Source organism: Carettochelys insculpta, chromosome 5 (genome assembly GCF_033958435.1).
Source record: "Carettochelys insculpta isolate YL-2023 chromosome 5, ASM3395843v1, whole genome shotgun sequence".
Taxonomy (NCBI): domain Eukaryota; kingdom Metazoa; phylum Chordata; order Testudines; family Carettochelyidae; genus Carettochelys; species Carettochelys insculpta.
In genome coordinates this window covers 34,379,293-34,387,853 of record NC_134141.1, presented here as the reverse complement: position 1 = coordinate 34,387,853, position 8,561 = coordinate 34,379,293, and the positions used below count along the sequence as shown (strand labels likewise).

The following is an 8,561-nucleotide window of genomic DNA, read 5'->3' as shown; positions in this document are numbered from 1 at the left end:
AAGCGCTGCGCCGCGTTGGGGGGCAAGGGACCAGGTGGGAACGAAATGGGACCGAGCCGCGTCAAACCAGCCCGCTGCTTTGGTGTCCCAGCAGCACCGGGGGAGGAGGACAAACCCCCGGACTGGGGCAGTGTGGGCTTCCGAAAGAGTCCGCGCACCGATGCTCGGGAAAGCAGGCACGCCAGTGAGGCACGTGGGAGCGGGAGAGAGAGAAAGCGACGAGCCCGCCCGCCCGCCGCGCCTCCAGAGAGCAACTTGGAGTTTGTTTGCGGACTGTTATTTGTAGAGTTCATCTTTTCCCGGGGGTGGGGGGTTATGCCTCCGGGAAGCTGGGCGCGCGGGCTGCCCGCTGTTCGCGCTCTGGTTTATCGGCATGCTTTTTAGAAGCGCCGACTGGAGTCGCAGTGCATGCTAACACATGCAATCGAGCAGTAGGTCTGTGATATAAAAAGTATAGGGAAAGTATACCCATCGGCTCCGTGCGAGATACACAGCTCCATCGACACTGATGCACAGGGCTGCATCGTAGCTACCTGTCTAGGAAAATAGCTGCTTTTTAGGTAAGCTATCCAGTTTAGCTAGCTTCATCTTGTTAACAGGGAAAATACTAACGTTATGTATGGCTCATCCCATGCACTGCTTTGCAACTGGGTGTGTTTTCCCTAAGCCTCGGCGTTGTACTACCATTTTGCAAATACCATCGGACCTCAAGTGCAGTAAGTCACAAAGAAGAGCTCTGTTAGAAGCCTTCGTATTGTTCGTGTGCTCTGCATGGATTTATTACAATCTGTAAAAATTCCTACAGACTAGGGATACATTTAGTGATGTGGCTACAGAGAAAGACCGGGGTTTCTGTTCCCTTTACACACGATTTCAGAGTTAGCTTGCTGAAAGCACAGCAAACGGGAGGCAATGTACGTATGTCTCTATGAAAAGACAGAGCAATAACGATTTAAACCCTAAAGGAGGCTGAACAGCACGCCTAACATCACAAAGACAATGGACTGGTTAGGTGCAGTTTGTTAGTGTTTGTCTTACATTCGCAATTTCTCCATCGCAAACGCTATTTCTATAACAAAACAGTGATTGCTCCTTGTCAGAACAATTATCATTCCCCTTTCAGGATTTTTGCCTCCCTTTTTACTGCACAATGATTGTATTCTGCTGTGAGTCTAGAGGCTTGGAGAGAGTGAAAAGGGGCCACCTTGTTCAGTAATACAAAGATCAAACGTCACCCCACCGTACAAAAATAGTCTGAATGGATTTTTCTTTCCCCTATTACCTCCCCCCTCCACACACACACTCCTGTGATGTCCAATAAGTGCAGGAAATGTTTAGAAATGCCAGAAAATCGGAAGATGATCACTCACTGCAATGGTTTTAGGGAATTCGGCGGGGGTGGGGTGGGAGCGGTGCCGGGGGCTAAGATCATAAGTTAATTACTATTACTTATTAAATAAATGTATGTACTATAGCATATTGATCCTCAACCATCCGTAGGCCAGATCAGAGCTTTCCACATCTACACCTATACAGTTTGAAAGTCTTGTATCAAATCTATAGACCCGGTTATATTTCTTGGGTGACGACAGGGCTAAAGAGCTGGCAAAGGCTGTGTTTTGTTTTTGTTTTGTTTTGTTTTGTTTTTTAAAGCCTAGTCTATTACTCAGGATTTATTTGGTCATCGTTTGACAAAAAGTGCCTTTTGTCCTCCTCCCGCATTTCGTTCGTTGCTCCCTCCAGGATGATGTGTGTATTTACGTTAGATTGCTCCTAGCCAAACCCACGACGCCAGCCTGTTAACGTGGAGCCAGGAGCTAATAACAAATGAGAGAGAAAAGTTGTAACACGTTTCAGTCAGTTAACTATGTCCTAAAACGCAAAAGTTGGGGAAGGGGATTACTTAGCCGTTATTAAAATGGGCCCCACGTTGGCTGGGGATTTTTATGGAATACATATTCAGCTCTAAGCTGCTCACCCGGAGCTGGCAAAATGTGTTTAGCAAGGACCACATGGCAATATTTTGATCAGCTCTTCTTTATTTTGAGAGCTGCGCGCTCCACTCACGTAAATCCCTGTATCTAGAGAACGATCACCAGTAGGGTAACACCTGCACCCGCCTGCAGTTGAGTATTTCGGTTCTCCCCGGGGCAGTTCAGGAACAATTTTTCTCTTAGGTGGAGGCTGGGGGCTGATTGACATGATTTGTGGGAGCCAGTTCTTCCATTAGGTAGCCTGCCAAGGGAAACGGACCGTCTTAAATACCGCCAGGGTGAGCTGCAAGGGGATCAGACCGGAGGAGGTAGGCAACCGGGACGCTGTCCCCAGGAGCGGGCTGTAGATAACCGCCCCCAGCCCTGCTGCACAGAGACAGGTTTGCTAGTCCGAGTTGGCCGGGAGGAGATGGGAGCCCGGCCCAGAGCCGCTCCGGCTGGCGGGCGATGTTGCGAAGGGCCGGCGCGGCCCTGGGAGGCAGGAGGGGGTTGATGCCTTGCTGTTGTGGGCTGCCACATGACTCCCAGCCGGCCTCGGGCCGGCACAAGGCATTGGAGCCGGGCCAGCAGCGCGGCACCCTGCAAAGTCGCTGCAGCCTGCTAGGCGCGGTTCCCTGTCCGGCCGCGGGGCGGCGCCCGGGGCGCGGGGGCAGGCTCGCCTCCCCTCCTGCGGACCCGCTCGCCGAGGGGGCCCCACCCGATCGCCCCGTCCGCGCAGCGCAGCCGGGCAGGAAACTGCCCCGCGCGGCACAACTGCTCGCGCCCGGGGGGGGGGGAGACTTGGGGGCCCGTCACGCGCTCCCACTCGCGTCGGCATCACCTCCCAGGCGCCTTGGCTGGAGACCGGGTCGCCACTGGAGCCTCCCGCCGGTGGGCCGAGTTCCGAGCAAACCCTCCTCCGGCGCAGACCGAAATGACGGCTCGGCTGGCGGGGACCCAGCCGGGCCAAGGCGGCCGAGCAGCGCCCTGTCCCGAGCCCGGCTGGCTCCTTGGGCGCCCCGTAGTCCGTGCGCGCTGCGCTGTGCTGTGCTGTGCTGTGCTGGCTTTGGGAGGGGGCGGCTGCCTCAGGGCCTAGGTGGTCACGCTTTGGTTTTTGCCCGGTCCTGCAGCACCGAGCTGCTCTCCCGCCCTGCCCCATCGGGGTCTCCCCTTCCCAAGGGACCAGACACGTTCATCTCCCCCCTCCTCCACGGGGGGGGGAAGCTGGGCCCAGTCCCGCAGGGTCGCCCTCTCCCCTGAGGTGTTGGTCCTCAATCCCCTTCCCATCTCCCTGGAATTGCTTCGGCCCACGCTGGGGACTGCCGGACCTCCTTGGCCCCGGCTACACTGGCGAGTTTTGCCCACGAACCCCTGGTGTTGTCCACAAAACTGGTGGAATGGCCACACACGTGTTTTGTCGACAGCAGGTTGCAAAAACCCGGCACTTCCGCCTCTCCCAGATGAAGAAGAGCGTCATTGTCAACAGGTTCTGGCCACAACAAAGCTGTGTGGATGCTCTGGGGGGGCCTTCTCTCCACAGACAGAGCCTCCACAACAACGAACAGCCTTGTCTGCTGTGCTGCCCCATGCCTGTTAGGTCGAGAGAGCAGCCAAGCAGTCTGGCCGCTCTGTTGACAGACTGCTGCGCTCTTCCGATTGGCTTTTGTGTGTGGCTGCACTCTGCCAACAGAAGTTTTGTCCGGAAATCTGTTCCGAGAGCGACTTCTGTCGACACTGTAGCTGTAGTGTAACTGTAGCCCTTCTGTCTCTGTCTTGTCTGTCTGTCTCATTTTTTTCTATGAGGGATTGAGCCCAAGTGAAGGAAGTCACATGGTAAAAGTCAGCCCTGTGCTCCAGGTCTGGAAATCCAGCCTGCCCTCTTTCTAGTGTGAGTGAACTTTGAAAAGTCTGGACGTTAAAGTCTGTGGAGGCAATAGGCAAACTTTGTTGGTCAGTCTGAACCTGAAAGATCCAAAGACGCCATCCTGTGGTTGATACAGGCTGAATTTAGGATGGGAAATTTAACACACCAATGATTTCTGGTTCATTATGTGAATATCGGCAAAAATAAAAGCATCAGGCAGCATTTGCGTTGGTGGGAAGAGACTTTCCTAACCATACTGCAATATTATGGCTTAGAAAAGGTCTTGCTGGTGAGAGGGACAGCACAAATTTAGGTGCTTCCAGCTTTGACTCTCTTTAGGTGTGTTTGGCTATGGTTACACTACAGCAATCTCTTGAAAGAAGTCACTGTTGGGAGAGATTTCCCAACAAAACTTATACTGACAAAGTGCGACGTTCCACCAGTTTTGTGGACAAAAACCAGTGTTTTGTTGGCAAAACTCACTAGTGTAGCTGTCGACTTCGTGTTGTATGCCTTTGTGTTTCCTCGGTGTATCAGAAAGCAGAAAAAAAAAAGAGATCATTGATTTTTAAAACAGGAAGCAATCCCCACCAGCTGGTTCACTGTCCTCCACATTATTCAGGCTGAGGCTTTCTACACAGGATGTTTTTAAAGTGCATGTAACAATACGTTATTTATGTGCTAGCCTCAGAGCAGGGTTAACTTCATTTTCTATTTTATCTTTAGAGGATTGGTGTTGATCTAGAGTGGTGCTTTCTTGAGGCCTCTGAACAGTTCTCCAGTTGTTGAGTACAATAAAAATATGAGACTGCATAATATATTGCACAATGGTGTCCAGGTTTTGGAAAGGGAAATAAGATTATTTCTTATAAGTAACATCTGTGGATGGCCATTCAAAAGATTGGGGTGGCCTGAGAAACTTATTAACTGCAATACCAAAAGGGAGGCAAAGTGGGGAAACACACTGGTCTGGAGTCTGTTTTAAATAGCTTCCCCTTAAACCAACCACAGGTAAATTGCTCAGCTGAGCTCTGCTGGTTCTCCAGCCAGCAGGAGCTAAGTGCTGGTCATTTACTTGCCTAAGCAAAAGAGAAAAAGAACATCACCCCACCAGGAAAATAAGACATTGTGCAGTTACTGTAAGAATGGAGTACAACGGGTAAAGGAATACAAACAAAAGGGCAGAAAGAAGGTAGGCATTCACCTGAGATACTTCGTAGACCCCTTTTGAAATGAGGAGCCTCATGGAGTTCCTTCTGCTGACACTGTGGGCACTGAATAGAAGCACTATGTCTGAGGAGAGATGCATGCCCCTTTGGAGAGTTTGCAGAGCTGAAGTCTGTTGCAAAGCAGGCTGTTTTAGGGCCCTCTGAGGTCTCACAGACGTCTCCGCATTAGCTATTCTTATTGGCTACACCGAGTCAGACACCTAAAACTGAACTTTGTATGGTCACTTTCACTTTGCAGGGCACAGGCCTGTACTCAGAAGAGATGCACTGCCAATAGGAGTGTCATCTGCCCCATTGGTTCATTCATGTCATCACCCACATATAAGGGGGGTGTGTGTGTGTGTGTGTGTGAAATGAGGCACCTAATTCTTCTAGCAGAATTCTCTGATCAGTGTTTCTATAAAATACAACAAATCTGTGCTTCATTCTAGTTATGTAATGAAACCAACTTCCTGAACATCTCTATGGAATACTTGCAGTTACACACAGCTTGTGCAGCCACAGTTTATTGAGGACAATTCCAAGAGACTGAACAAATAGGCAGTGTTAGTAATGTGAGATGTTTGTGTTAATTTTTGTTGTAAGGAGGCATCTATCTTCATACACAGTGCATACATTCAGTGTTCAGACTGTCAACATATGGTTGGCAAATTGTTCAACTAGGCTGGGTCTACACGTGCCCCTTCCTTTCGAAAGGAGCATGTTAATGAGCAGGTTTGAAAGATGCTAACGAGGCGCTGCAATGAATATGCAGCGCCTCATCAGCATAATGAGGGCCGCGGCAATTCGAAAGTGCAGCTTTTCGAATCGTGCGCCACCCATGGAGACGAGACCTTCCAAAAGGACCCCCCCCCAGTTTTCAAAATCACTTCTTCTGATCACAGATAGGAAGAAGGGCTTTCGAAAACTGGGGGGGTCCTTTCAGAAGGTCCCGTCTCCATGGGCAGCGCACGATTCGAAAAGCCACGCTTTTGAATTGCCGCGGCTGCCATTATGGTAATGATGCGCTGCATATTCATTGCAGCCCCTCATTAATATCTTTCAAACCTGCTCATTAACCTGCTCCTTTCCAAAGGAAGGGGCATGTGTAGACCCAGCCCTACAGTTCAGTCCCTCCCCTTCTATAAATAGAAAGTGGTGCAAATACCACCAAGCGGACTGGTATTTCAAGTAATATCAAATGACTAGAGGTAACTTCTTAAGCTGTTTTATCAGGTGGAAGAGAGTACAGTCTTCCCCTGCCTTACGAAGGTAATTCGTTCCTGAAAAACCTCTCTTAGGGCGAATTCTCGTAAGTCGAAAATGTAATTATCATTAATTTCAATGGGAAAAAAATTTAAGTGTTCCTGAGCCCCAAAATTTGCACCCATTTATGCTAAAACACCACCAAATCCCATTAAATCAGGTGCAAGGGGGTGGGCAGGGCAGAGCAGAGCAGGGCACAAGGAGGCAGCCCAGCCTGAGTGCAGCTTAGGTTAAGAGGGGAGGGGGCACTGCCAGGGGCTGGCCGTACGGGGAGCAAGGCAGGCACAGGGGGCCCCCAGCTGGTGAGGGGTGATGCCTCGCTCTTGTGGGGCTGTGCAGCGGAGAGGCCCTGCTGGCGGTGGGCGAGCCAGGCACTAAATGGGAGGGAGTGCCGCAGATGGCGAGTGGCGCCCGAGGCACAGCTGTGCAGGGCGGGCAGCAGCGGCCCCCTAGCTACCCAGGGAGTGAGCGGCAGCAGTGGGGCCAGGATGATCTGCGCGCCCAGCATCCACGTCTCACAGAGTGGCATGATCTACTGCCGGGACTCGGACGAGTCTACCTGTCTGCACCAGACTGCCGCCCTCTTACAGGGCACCACCGCTGCCCCCCTGCATGGCCTGTTCATCAAGACCAATGCGGCTGACTCCATTCCTTCAGTGCTTGCCTACCAGAGCCGCCAGCCTCCAAATCGGTCCTCGTAAATGCAAAGAAATGCCTCGTAAGCTGAAGTAGGGGTATTAAATGAAACTCCTTGTAAAGTCGAATTCTCATAACTCGAATGGGCGTATCTCGGGGTATGACTGTATAGAAGGCCAAATCAAGTCAACCAACCATAAACCCTGCCCTAACATGGTAGGCAGGATGCAGAAAGCATGCCGGTTGAGAGAGGACAGTCAGGTAACTGCAAGAAACATAATCAATCCACCAAAACAATTTCTCCTGCACAGGCCTTCTCCTCTCAAATAATCAACCAGACCTAGCACTGCAATGATGTAAAGAAGGTAGAGCATAGCCCAGCAGGGCTGCTAGTTGTTTGACTTATGCTGATGACTTTTCTCTTGGCTGGATCCTAGAGCCAATTCTACTGCAGCAGTGTGTAGTCAAGTCTATTTAAAGCCACTGCTCCTTGCTGCAGACTTGGAACAGAGTTTGCCAGTCCTCTGTTCTTGGGAAAATTATTTATTGCTGCAGCTCTCTCCCCAAGTGTATGATATAAAAAGCAACGCTGCTTATGGAATTTGCCTGTGGGGGGAAGGAAAGGGGTGGGTTTGAACAAACAGGAAAATAGCAAAGGCATGTGTATAGGACCTGGGTCTCTATGCCAGCAGCTTGTTACTTTCACACATCTGCTGCAACAAGACCTTTTGCGATATCATCTCTTTACAACACATCTACGTGCACACAAGAAGCATTGGCAAGTAGTCTGACTGTGGGCAGCAGGTGTCAAGCAGGAAGAAGGGAAAACATCCAATGACCAGTCACACATTTTGAAGTGAGCCCCCACTACATGCCTCGGCAATCACTGCCCCTTTTCCCTCTCCCTCCTCATGACTGTTGTCAAGAGTTAAGTTCAGGAGCTGTCTTCTCTAGCACATTAGGCCCGGAGAGGGTCCCCTTTCAACAGCTAAAGATGCTTGTTTATGAATAAAAGAGAGAAGCTGTTTTCCTCTGAGGCTGTGCAGATCCGTGTCCCACAGGCTTGTATGTTTTCAAAGCTAGGGCAGAGGGGAAGCAGACCCTCAGATGGCATTTGAGTGCTCTTAAATTAATGTCCAACTGACAAGCACTCTCCTGCCACCTTCATCTCAGCAGCCCCACAATCTGAGGATGAGAAGTTGTTTTCTTTCCTTTCTAGTCTTGCAGAGCAATTTTCTCCCCTGGATAGACTAGCCTGCCATAGAGCCAGTGGGTCCAGTCCTGCACTCTTCTCCCCACTGGATGGGGGTTTTGTCAAAGAAAGGAAACAGCCTCTGTGTCAGAGAATTTATAAATCTTTAAAATAAGCAGAGGTACAAATATATGAGTATTTGTTATGGAATAAATGTAGTCTGTTTCTGGGTGGCAGGTCTCCAGCAGCAAAAAATCCAATGACCAGAGAAACAGTTTTGAAGTGAGCCCCCACTACTTGTCTCAGCAAACACTGCCCCGACTGACAAAGACCACTTAAGAACTGTAGTATAGTCAGAAATAGAAAATGTCTATATTTTCCCTGTAATCTATCAATTTGATCTTCTAGCTCTATGAAGTCTG

General features: G+C 50.3%; 1 long non-coding RNA gene across 1 annotated transcript; it reads right to left on the bottom strand.

Annotated features, from left to right (window-relative positions):
• Positions 1-790: 790 nt before the first annotated feature.
• Positions 791-2,946, bottom strand: LOC142013048 (uncharacterized). The gene is made up of 3 exons (XR_012645530.1): positions 2,815-2,946; positions 2,068-2,235; positions 791-1,817 (listed from the first exon to the last, which is right to left on the bottom strand). It is a non-coding gene; the product is annotated as an uncharacterized LOC142013048 (long non-coding RNA).
• Between the last annotated feature and the right edge of the window lie 5,615 nt (positions 2,947-8,561).